This window comes from Glycine soja, chromosome 12, assembly GCF_004193775.1.
Source record: "Glycine soja cultivar W05 chromosome 12, ASM419377v2, whole genome shotgun sequence".
Classification (NCBI taxonomy): domain Eukaryota; kingdom Viridiplantae; phylum Streptophyta; class Magnoliopsida; order Fabales; family Fabaceae; genus Glycine; species Glycine soja.
Window position 1 is genome coordinate 37403448 of NC_041013.1, and position 13434 is coordinate 37416881.

The 13434-nt window shown below is 34.4% G+C and overlaps 1 long non-coding RNA gene across 1 annotated transcript; it reads right to left on the reverse strand.

The window, feature by feature from the left end:
• Positions 1-6000: 6000 nt before the first annotated feature.
• Positions 6001-8850, reverse strand: LOC114379704. The gene is made up of 2 exons (XR_003659566.1): positions 6458-8850; positions 6001-6357 (listed from the first exon to the last, which is right to left on the reverse strand). It is a non-coding gene; the product is annotated as an uncharacterized LOC114379704 (long non-coding RNA).
• Between the last annotated feature and the right edge of the window lie 4584 nt (positions 8851-13434).

Genomic DNA, 13434 nt, shown 5'->3' on the forward strand with positions numbered 1-13434 from the left:
ACTAATCTCAGGAGGGAGAACATATCCGTTTTTGGTAGTTTGATTTTTCTCCTTCAAATTTTTTCTTGAATGAATTTCAAATGATATTGAATAGAAATTTTTTCTTGCCTGTTCATACTGTCTTGTTTATAATTACTTATTGTCTAGTTAGAGAAACTAGACCTGCACAATGCTCGCTACCTTGTAAAGAAACAACTTGCTCGTGGTTTAAGGCTCAATTATGTTGAAATTCTGGCATTAAGAGGTACAGTGTTTTTCTTTTTTTGCTGCATTTCCTGTAGTATACTATGATTGAAATTCCTGTGAAATTAAGATTGAAGAAATAATATTTATTGTTTTAGGTTGATTGATTATTATGATTGGTATATAGATGTTTTAGAGGTTTCAAGGAAGGAGTTTGCTACCAAGATCAATCATTTCCCATTTTTATTTATTGGGCTTGATTATCATGAAATGATTGGTTTAAAAATATTTTGATGAATCTAGTTTCTATTTTTTTTCTTCAGAGTATCGTACCATAGGCCTGAATAACATGAATCCAAGAATTTTTGTTGCCAAATGTAGCTTGTTTATCATAACTTTCATGGTTTCAAGTTAAGATGTTTCATAACTTATATAAAGTAATTTTCCTGGATCATGAATTCCTGATGCAACAATGTTGCATTTTTCAATGAATGAATTTTACTCCTGATGTTGTTACTAATATATTCACTATGGATTAGCCTTATGCAGTTTTTTACTGTTGGCAGGATCATGTGGGCTTTATTATATTAAGCCTGAGTAATTTCATGAGTTTGTCTGACCTTTTTTTTTTTAATTTCACTATTCCCTATGATATAGAAACATGGAGCATGTTCTTTTTCATATTACTTATACTTATGTTACTTGTGCATCACAAAAACTTGTGTGGAAACAGCATTCAAGGGCCTATTCTTTCCTCACTTGGAACAATAACTAGCTTGCAAGTGCTGTAAGTGATTTCTTGTTCTTCTTAGTTCTTTTGGCAGATTGATTTATTTGTCTTTATTTCTTAGGTCATACAATATATGGTACAATGCCAATATGATATTCTCATCTTCAGCACAGGAATATTAGGAATTGATGAAAACTCCAATCCTCTCTTCAAATTTTGATTTTGAATTAAGCCTTAGAGGAATTAGTGGACACAATGTGCCTTCTAGATGTGTATGTTGCTTTGCATCTCTTCCTTTCCCCTTTTTCTGATGTTGCTTATTTATATTTTTGTGTTTGAACTCATTGTCGAGATTAAAGTTTTGTGAACAATTACTACTTGAAGGCTAAAAATAGTTTACATCTATTTTCATGGCATGTCTTGTAAATATTGTCACTTTGATATTTATTTATACAGGAAAATTGTGAGTCTAAAAATAGTGCAGTTGACTGAGTCTTTAGACAGGTTTGTCCATATACAGATATCATTGAAATTGCTTTTAGATGGTTTTAAAATTTGGAATCAAATGGAGCTGAAATTTTTGTGGGTTTCTCTTAATAGAAGGAATTCGGATTCCATTATTTTTTTGGGATGAAGCAATGATGGCTGGAATTCCTCACTGTTGTAAATGCTGATAATTTAATAAATTTAAAGATGAGTTTTTATTTTATTATTGTTTTGCTGGTGAAGATGGCCAAATCAAATTTTGGGACATGGATAATATTAATCTTTTAACAAGCCCTGATGCAGAGGGTGGACTATAGGTGGAGTTAACTTTTTTTAAATCTTTTGTATTCAAAATTCTTGCTAATGCTAATGGTCTTAACTTAACAATTAGAAATTTATATTTAAGTATTATGACTAATGTTTCATTTCTATTAATATTTGCACAAGCATGTTGGATTAGCTTGTTATTTTTCTAATTTATTCTACTGGTATCTTAATTCCACTATGCCATACCCTTACATACCGTGGAGGACTTGACATCTTTTGGATATCTTTATTATTTGATGTCTGTATTTCTTTGTGAAATTATTTGGTTTAATCAAGTTGTTTGAAGTTACTTTATTAGACATGAATTATGCATTGCATCTGTTTTTTTTTTTTTCATTTTAAATGCTATTATTTTTAATTTGTCTCATATTTTCTCTTGGGGCTATCTTCTACTTGATATCTAAATTGTAGGGTCATTAAAAGCGAATTACTGGTTTGGCCTTTTCAACCTGTCTTGACATCCTGGTTTCATCTAGTGCTAATGCTCAAGTACTTCTTTTAACTATTCTCCTTTCATTTTGGATTCAAGGTGATTTGGAAAACCTCATGCATAATAATTTCTTTTGGAGATCTCTGTTAGTTATCTGTCTTTGGATTATTTGTAATTATTCAATGTTACCTTAGATTTGCTTCCCAGTGTAAAGGATAACAGGATAGGCTTAGAGGAAGTTGCCAATTCTTAATTTGTTGTTCAGTATAATTTTTTTGTTTTGTTTCTGTGAATGTATAGTGTCTTTTCATAATAATTTACTTAATTGAAATAATTTCCGTACAACTTTTAATTTTTAATTGTTTTTACAAAAAAGACATTCTAAGACTTCTTTCAATTTTTAAAAGAGAAGAGAAAAATGGTGTTGGCTATTGAATCTAATACTGCAACTTTTTTCTCTAAGAATTAATTTGGGGTATTAGGGATTTACTATTATTTATGAATTTATACGAACATACATGCATGTATTATTTTATTAAAACTTTCCATTTTTTATTATTTTATTAGAATTGATATAGAAATTTTGTTATTAACCTTATATATTATTTTATTAGAATTTTCTATTTTTGTATTATTTTATTAGAATTTTTTTATTTTTTTAAAAAAATATTCTAAGATTTTTATATAAAAAAACGTATTAGAAAGTGTATATTCTAAGACGATTTTTGGAAAAATCATTTTTGAATCCTCCATATTTTAATTTTAAAAAAAGAGACTTTTTTAAACGGTTCTTTAAAAAACAGTCTTAGAATCTTTAATTTTTTTGATTTTTTAAAAAGAACTAGGATTCTTAGATGATTTTTAAAAAATCGTCTTAGAATCTTCATTCTTTTTTATAAAAAAACATTCTAAGATGATTTTATGTTTAAAACCGTCTTAGAATGATAATTTTTCTAAAATATTTTTTTAGAAACTATTATAAAAAGTCTCGACTTTCCACAAGATTGACTACAAAGACGATTCAAAATCGTTTTAAAATTTATTAGAAAACCACCATGGAAACAGGTTTTTTAGTAGTGATAATTTCATAGTTAAATTGATAAATAGATATATTTTATATAAAACTGCTAAATAATTAATAGTATAATAAATACTAAGTTTATGCACATCAATCCCTTCTATTATAAAAAAAAATATATCAATCCATAAAATAATGCATTGGTCCTTTATAATGCTCAATATGCAATTTTAATCCATCTATAAAATAAAGAAAGAGAATATCATAAAAAAGATAGATAGTAAACATAATTAAAAATATTTGACAACACATGGGACCAAAGCGTGCAGGTTCCTCCCCTCCCACACTTATTATTTGCAAGACCACAAATAAAGAGGTTGAAACTCTTCATAATATATTGAGCACTTTTGAGAAAGCGTCTGGCCTCTGTGTTAATTTTTCCAAGTCAAAAATTTTCTTTAGGAAAAATACTCAGCAAAGCGTCAAAGATAATATTTCCAGCTTCCTAGGTGTTTCTAAACGCTTAGGAACATTGAAATATTTGCCATCAATGATAGGAAGAAAGAAAAAGGCTATGTTCAACTGTTTGAGAGATAGGATCTAGAACAAAATAAATCGTTGGTCTAGCATACACCTATCAAAAGTTGGGAAAAAATTTCTACTTAAACTAGCCAGTTTAGCCCGTGCCAATCCATGGGCCTGATACTTCTATTTCAGTATTGAAAAGTTAAAATAATTAATATTGAGTTACATGTAGATAATAAAGTATGATTTTAAGGTAATGTGTTAATATTATATATTGTTTGATATATTGTTTGAAATAAAAGAAAGGATATACAATAAAAATATGTGGATCAAACGCTTACATTATTGGATAATATATACCTCACTAAGTCATGAAACATCAAGAACACTAAGTTATGAAACATCAAGAGACAGAAAAAAGATATGAGAAAAATATAAGTTAACGAATTAAGTCCATTATTAATCAAAACAAATCATAAACTGTTCAGTCAAAATTAAAAAGAAATTGAAAAATTATTTGATACTGAAAGGTATTGAACTTACAATATTAATAAAAATATGAAAGGAAGGCACGTGAAAGAACCTTTGGGATGCACATAACTAAAATTAGATATTAGTAGTGCTAGCCCATGTTTTCAAATTGTTGGATGCATTTTTTTTCTTTTTTTTTTTATTGAAGAACCTTTGGAATGAACATAACTAAAATCAGATATTAGTAGTATTAGCTCGTGCCTTTAAATTGTTGATTGTATTTTTTTTTTATTTTGATTGAAGAACCTTTGGAATGTACATGATCAAAATCAGATATTAATAGTGTTAACTCGTGCCTTCAAATTGTTGATTGCATTTTTTTCTTCTTTTTGATTGAAGAACCTTTGAGATGCACATGACTAAAACCCGTGCATTTAAATTGTTGATTGCATTTTTTTTTAAAAAAAATAGTATTTGTAACTAAAATTATTTAAATGTCCTAACAGAATACGCTTATTAATTTGAAAATCATGATAATTTTAATATCCTAACAAAATAATTAAAATTCATTAAGTACCTATTAATTTGGAATGAAAACTAACAAAAATACAAATAAAATATGCTTATTAAGTAAACATTAACAAATTGACAACGATTACGGCAAAAATAAATACAAAATCGAAGCTGATTTAAATAATATGTTAAAATTGATAATACAATATTTAAAATTGATCGTTAAGTAACATAAAATTTTTAGTAACAAAACAATAACTGCATCCACTTGACATTAATGGTTAAGGAACAGATTTTAAATGTCTATTAGATCGTTTTAGCTTGTGTTGGTTTAAGATTTAATAACAGAAATTTTGTATTGAATATTACATTGCATTAAAAATTATGGCAGGGTATGTCATTACTGTTTTCAATAATTTTCTTTTTAACTTTTGATGACATTGGTTAGTATTTATCTAGTATATCTATTAAGAGAAATCTTATCCTTTCTCTCCCCCTCCTGATTTTGTAATCTCAATACATTTCTTTTTTACTTAAATATGTTTTCAGGATCCATAAATATTTTTTTATTATTTTTTATCCCTTTAAGTTTATATTTCTAATTTTAATCGTTCTTGTAAGTTGATTTTTTTCTTCAATTTGATCCTTATAAGTTTTTTGTTTGTTTTTTGTTCCTTTTAAGTTTGTGTATTTTAATTTCTAATATTGTTTTGGAATAAAAAAAAGAATGGATATTAATTTGAAATTTATGACGGTTAAGTACTTATTAATTTGAAATGAAAATTAACAGAAATACGAATAAAATATGTTTATTAATAAAACATTAATAAATTGACAATGGCTACGACAAAAACAAATACAAAATTGAAGCTGATTTTAATAATATGTTGAAATTGATACTGTAATATTTAAAATTGATTATAATAATAATTATTATTATAATAATAAATCATTATAAATGATTATTATTATAAATCATTATTATTAATTATTATTATTAATTATAAAAAATATTTTTGTTATTATTATTTTTTAATTTATTATTGTTATCAGATGCAAGGGGAATATCGAAAAGCCATCATGTCACACAGTTAAATTCAAAATGGGATTGGAAGTTCAACATTATTTTTATTGGAAACATTAATTCAGCAAAATAAACATAAAAGACAAAAAATAATAAATGTTGATTGACATTGACGAAAATAATAAATGCTGATTGACATTGATGAAAATAATAAATGTTGATTGATATTGAAGCAGCAAAAACGTAGAAGACATAAAATAGTGGGAAATTGAAGGAAAGAAAACACAGAAGCATTAAAAATAATTTATTTTTATTTTTAACCTGTATAAGCACAAATGTCAAGAATATCTACTTCAGGGATTTTGTACACGTTGATACGTTACCGTAATAAGAACAAAGATATTAGAGAAGATTGAAGATCACTCGTGAACCTCAAAATTAATCATAGTAATAAACGTCATTTTTTGTAAGTAATACAAAGATGAACACGGTAAAGAAATGAGTCCAAACATGGAACACAAAAAAAGATAAAAATAGGCATTTTTGTTCGATGCGATTCAGTGACTCGCCGTTGTCCCGTTTCCCATTTTCGTTCTTCTCCATTCGTCTGAACTCTCCTTTCTGTTCCTCTCCATCACTAAAGTTGTAACCTAAATGCATAAATGAATCTAACATCAAAACTCCATTACCGCATTAATAAACAAACAAATGAAGAAATGGGGAAGAAACAAAGTTGTAGTTATCGGATACCTATGAATGGCGTCCGTTTCTGAGAGTTGTCGTTGTCGGATTGTTTGTTGTTTGTTGTTCTCAGCCAAGAAAATAGCAAAAGTGCAGTCAGTATATAGAAAAGTTAAAGATGTTAAAGCAAAGAATAGAAGAACATGCAACAAAAATAGGGGAAACATATGGGAAACATTCGAATCTGACCGGCAAAACCCCAAGAAACCCAAAATGTTGGACCACAGTCAAGAAGGGTGAGGAACACACAAAAAAAAGCAGACAATCGAAGAACACATGGAAGAACATATGAGAAACTTATGTGAACCATTCGACCGTCACAGGAAAAACCCCCAGAAACCAAAAAAATTAGGTCTTGGAAAAGCACAAAAGCGAAGCACACAAAATGATGAACATGCAATAGAAATGAAAGGCAAAAAATTTGAATTTGACCAAGCAGGAGGAACAACAAAAAATTTCATCTTTTGTACTGCGAGAACAAACAAATAAAAAAAAAGGTAGAGCAATTGAAAAAATAACAAAGCCTTTGTGTTCTAAAAGATAATAGGACGAAGGCTTTAAAAGTAAAATAGTTAAAAAAAGTAACAAAAATGTGGGTATAGGCCACAAAACAAAAGCAGAACAAAAGAAACACTAAATGTAAAGCAAGAACAATGCTCAACCTTAGTCAAGAAGGGTGAGGAACAAAAAAAAAAAATCTTTTGTACTGCCAGAACTAACAAATCCAAACAAAGGCAGAACAATGGAAAAAAAAAATCAAGCCTTTGTGTGTCGAAGGGTCATGAAACTAAAGAAAATAGCCCAATGATATAGATTTGAGCTGTAAATTCAAGGCAAACAAACAGGATGAAGGCTGAGGAACTTAGAAAACATAACAAAGGCAGAACAAAAGCAACACGAACCTGTTGAGGTTCTAGCTCTAGCGTAGCTAACGTCAAACACGAAATGGAAGAACATCTATTTTTTTCTTCACGTGATGAAAACGGAACCGGTACACAACAACACCAAGGCATTGTCTTCCATTGCAGTGGGTTATTAAGAGAGAGAAAGAGTGCAGACATTTGGTGTGAAGTGTAAAAAGAAAGAGTGTTATGAAGAGAGAGAATGAGAATGGAAAACGGTGAGTGAGAACGGGAAAATGGTAAAAAAAAAATGGGCGCTTGACATTTCTTATGGGAAGCAGAAGAAATGCAATAAATTAATAAAATAAAAAAAATAAATGTTTGACAATGACGTTTTTGGGCAGGAAGGTGGATTGTTGGCAAGATGACCCGTGGCAAAAAAAAAGGCTCAGATGGCATTGTCAGAGCCTTGTTTGTATATATATAATAGAAGATTAGTGGCCCAGGCAATCCCATCCTATTGCATGAGTACCTTTTTGCTTCCTAATTCCCTTGGTGATGAGATTCAAAACATGCTAAATTCTTTTTGGTGGGGCCCAAATAAGAATTCTGGAAGAGAGATAAATTAGTTTAATTAGGATCACGTAACCTAGAAAAAAGAACATGGAGATTTGGGTTTTCGTCATCTTTATGGCTTTAACTCAGCCATGCAGAGAACCAAGGTTGGAAATTCCTATCTGACTAAGATGCTATTGTAACTAGAGTCTTCAAAGTTAAATACTTTGCTTAGGGGAACCTTTTGGAAGCTAATTTGGACCACAACCCAAGCTTTATTTGGCGTAGCATCTATTCTTCACAGGTGGTCGTTAAGCATGCATTAGGTGGCGTTTGGGAAATGGTAAAAGCCTCATTGCATGGAATGATCCTTGGTTACGCGATACTGACAACCCGAGATAGTTTGGAAGATCTTAGAGTTTGTGAACTCATTGAGCCTACTACTAAAACTTGGCCCAATGATGATATTCAGCATAATTTCAATTCGAGTGATGCTGCAAGATTCTATCCATGCCAATCCATTTTGTAGAGGATGAAGACAAACTGGTGTGGAATTATAGCAAGGACAAAGATTACACCATCAAGTTTGCGTATTATCATGCCATGGAATTATTGATTTCTCACTTACGTGTGGAAGGTGACTAGAAGCTCATTTGGGATATGCATTTTCCTCAAAAAATAAAGCTCTTCATATGGAGATTGGTTTGAGATTGCCTCCTAACTAGACTCTGGTTATCTACAAAAGGAGTTCAATGCCCCATCATTTGCCCAATGTGTAACAGGGAGCCAGAAACGACATGACACACTTTCTTTGGATGCTCAAGAATCACTACTCTTTGGGTTGAAGCTCAATGTCGATGCATAATCCAACCAATAGTGGACAACTTAATTTTATTTCCACGCTTCGCACTATTACATGTGACTTTTAACAACAGTTTTTGTGTCTAACACTTAATAAAAATGTTACTAAAAACCTTTGGTCACATTAAAAAATGTTGTCAAATTATAAATAAATGTTATTGATATGTTTTTACGATACTTTATTAAATGTTGTATATAGTTCATGTTGCTAAAGCCTAAAAATATCACAAAAAGATTTTAATAACATGGATTATGCAACATTTGGTAAATGTTACAAAAACATTAGTAACATTTATTCATAATTTTGTGACATTTTTCGAATGCCATAAAAAAACATTAGTAACATTTATTCATAATTTTGTAACATTTTTTGAATGTCATAAAAAATTTTTAGTCACATTTTTATTAAGTATTAGATAAAAAAATGTTGCTAAAGATTACATTGTGGTAGTGTTGGTACATTTGGCATTGTCAGAATGAAAAAGTATGGGATGATATTGAGAAACCAGCTATTGTTTCATTTAATTTAGCCAAGGACTATATCCTTCCCAGGAGGAATTCTTCCAAATCCAGAATTGTTGGAGCACATTCACATATAGTATCCTAGGGTGCTAGCATTTCTCAATGGAAAAAGCCAACTGCAGGTACACTAAAGTGTAATATAGACACAACAATTTTTCAATAGGAAAAAACCGTTGGGCGTGGTGCTTGCATTGACAATGCTGAAGGTGCTTTTGTAGCATCCATTAAATCCTACAGAACTGGTGTTCTTCCAGCACTAGAAGCAAGAACTTCTTTATTGGTTGCTATAACATGGGTTCATGATCTGATGTTGCAAAATGTTGTTTTCAAAATGGACTGTAAGTATTTCTTTGACAGTTTGCATTCTCCATCCTCCATGGAAAGCAAGCTGGGTACTGTTATTAGAGCTTACAAGAATGCTGTCACCTTGATAAGCAACTCATCTTTGAGTTTGATTCCTAGACAAGTTGTTAGGAACGCAATGGACAATTCTGGACTTCGAGGGCCAGACCTCCTAAAATAAAAGAAAGCTAAGTTTTGTGTTTTCAATTCATACTCTACCTTATTTCATTAGATGGTATTTATAATGGATTACAATAACAAAATTTGTAATTCTATGATGACAAGTCCTAACAGAAATGAGAGAATATTCCTAGTAATGGCAGACAGGATCAAGGCACAGATCCTTAGATGTCCAGCTCAGCAGAAACGGTTATCCAGCTCAGCAATCCTGCTCAGACAAAGTCCTTGAGGGATGTTGGTGCTCTGTTCTTCCTTCTTGGTCTAATTTCTCTAGCTGCTGCTGCCTTGCTATCATCCTTCACCCCTTCCGGAAGCACCTTGTCCTCAAGGTGATAAGCTTCACGCAACTGATCCCAGTTCTCCCAAGTGGTATCATCAGGTGATAAACCTTGCCATTGAACAAGGACCTCTAGTTTAGAATCTGCAGAGTTACGCGTGTTGAGGATGGCTAACGGGGTAATCACAAGGTGATCATTCTCATAGCGAGCAGGCAATGTGCTGCAATACTGGTCATTATCGGGCTCTGGAGAACGAAAAGGCTTGAGGAGTGAACTGTGGAAGACAGGGTGTATATGAGCATCCTCTGGTAACTTAAGCCTATAAGTTGTTGGCCCAATATGCTCAATGACCCGAAAAGGCCCATAAAATGTCTTGTCATGTTTGGAGAACCCACTGGGTTAACCCGTCACTGACTTCTGACGATGTGGTCGTAGTTTGACCAGGACCATGTCGCCAACGTTGAAGTGAACATCGCGCCTTCTAGCATCAGCAAAGTGTTTCATACGACTCTGGGCTTTCTCCAATTTCTTCTTAATTTCCTCGAAAATAGCTTGACGATCAGTGAGCATGTCTTCAACGGCAGCAATGGTGGAATCACCTTCCAAGTATCGTGGAAAATTGACAGTCTTCTTACCAAAAGTAATCTCATACGGGGAGAGACCGGAGCTTGAATTCCAAGAGGTATTATACGACCATTCCACCCATCGCAAGAGCTTGCCCCAGGAAGATGGCTTCCTATGAACAAAAGTGCGAAGGTATTGCTCGATCACTCTGTTCAGGATCTCGGTCTGTCCATCAGATTGAGGGTGATATGCAGAGCTGAGCCTGAGCTTCGTGCCACTCAAATGAAAAAGCTCCTGCCCAAACCTACTGAGAAATAAGGGGTCACGATCGAAAACTAAGCTGCGGGGCATTCCATGAAGTTTTTCGACGAGATTCATGAAGAGAACGGCCACCGTGTATGCAGTGTGTCGCGTGGGCAACATTTCGAGATGAATGCCTTTGGAGAAGCGGTCAACGACCACGAGAATAACGGTATGGCCTTGGAACGCCGGGAGCCTTGTGATGAAGTCGAGGGATAAGTCCTCCCATGGGTGCAAGGGTATCGGTAAGGGGCAGAGCAATCCCGCCGGCTTGCGAGTTTCATACTTTGTGTGTTGGCAATCAACACAGGAAGCGATAAAGCGTTCTACATCCTAGCGAATTCCCTTCCAGTAGAAGTTCTCCGTCAATCGTGCTAAGGTCTTGGCTATGCCCATGTGGCCGCCGGTTGGGGTAAAATGGTACTCCGAGAGCAGTGTTGAAGTAAAAGGTAGAGCTTGGGGAAGCCAAATACGTCCTTTATGGAGGATCAAATCATTAGTGACTGAAAAATCTTGATGGACATCTGGTTGATCAAGGATAGATTGGCGGAGTTGAACAAATTCATTGTTTTGGTTCAATTGTTGTCGGAGTTCCTGCAAAAAGGTTAAACAGGGCACTGACAAAAACATTAAATTAGTGGAAGAAGATTCCGGCAACCTGGAAAATGCGTCTACAGCCTTATTGGAACTACCGGAACGATACATGATGGTGTAATCATATCCCATCAAGCGAGCGAGATACATTTGCTGCTCAGGTGTTTGAATCACCTAAGTAAGCAACTCCTTCAAGCTGCGATGATCAGTCAGGATATGGAAACGGCGACTGAGGAGATACTGGCGCCATTTCTTAACGGCAGTAGTGATTGCAAACAATTCTCAAACATATGTCGAAGCACCCATTATTTTCGGAGGAAAAGCTTTGCTAAAATACGCAATGGGATGGCACTGTTGGGACAACACAACTCCCATGCCTGTCCTAGAAGCATCTGTTTCCACCGTGAAGGTGAGGGAAAAATCTGGCAATCATAAAACAGGAGTAGATGTCAGCATTTGTTTAAGGTGAACGAAGGCAGCATGAGCTTCCTCAGTCCACTGAAAAGGATCCGCCGTGACCAATTTGGTCAGAGAGGCCGCAATGGTTGCATAGCCGTGAATGAAGCGTCTATGGAAACCAGCAAGGCCCAAAAAACTCCTGAGAGTGCGTGCTGACTGCGATTTCGGCCATTGCTGTATGGCCTGCACCTTGGCCATCACTGGTTCAACTCCCTGTGTCGATACCACATGGCCCAGGTATTCAACTTGAGGTTGAGAAAACATGCACTTGGAAAGTTTCAGGACGAATTGTTCCTGCAACAAAATTTGAAAAGCTTGCTCTAAATGAAGCACATGATCCTCCAACGTGGCGCTGTAAATTAGAATGTCATCAAAGAAAACAATAATGAATTGACGAAGGTAAGGACGAAAGATTGTATTCATTGTGGCTTGGAAGGACGAGGGGGCATTGCATAGCCCGAAGGGCATCACCCGGAATTCAAAGTGCCCATGGTGTGTGCGGAAGGCAGTCTTGCAGATATCTTCTTCAGACATGAGAATCTGATGATAACCTTGTAATAAATCTAATTTAGAGAACCAGGAAGCGCCACCTAATTCGTCCAATAGCTCGTCTATCGTAGGTATTGAAAAACGATCCTTGATAGTGAGGGCATTAAGTGCTCTGTAATCCACGCAAAATCTCCAGGTTGCATCGTGTTTCCGAATGAGGAGCACCGGAGAAGAAAATGGACTCGTACTTGGGCGAATAATCCCCCTCTGCAACATAGAAGCTACCTGTGATTCAATCTCAGCTTTCTGATAATGTGGATATCTATACGGGCGCACATTAACAGGTTGTGAATTTGAGGTTAAGTGGATATGGTGGTCTGTTGGCCGGGAGGAAGGGAAAGTAGTGGGAGGTTGAAACAGTGAGGCGAATTTGGTTAAGAGTGACTGGATTGCGGGTGGGCAGAGAGGATTGGATGTATCGGAAGGGGATACGTCTAGGGGGATAACGAAAAGGTGGAAGTAAATGCTGGCTTCGGCAGTGCGAACCAGACGCCGGACTTGGTTGGAAGTGAGAGGTTGGAGGGTGGAAGTATCTTCGCCCGTGAATTCAATAATGCGTCCATTATGCATGAATTTCATCGAGAGTGAGGTGTAGTCCGTTAAGATTGGACCTAGAAAGCGTAACCACTGGACCCCCAGTACAACGTTGGCACCACACAGAGGCAACATGTGAAGGTCAACGAGGAAGACAATGTTCTGAATTGTCAGTGGCACCGCTTGACAAACTTGGTGGCAATGAAGGAATTGACCATTGCCCACCATAACTTTCAAAGGCATGGTAGGACGAGGAATAAGGCCCAATCCAGCAACCATGGAGTCTTGAATGAAATTATGGGTGCTACCCCCATCTACAAGGATTAACACCTGATGATCAGCAACAAGGCCGAAAAAGCGCAAGGTTTTTGGTGCTAATGGTCAAGTGAGAGAGTGCAAGTTGAGT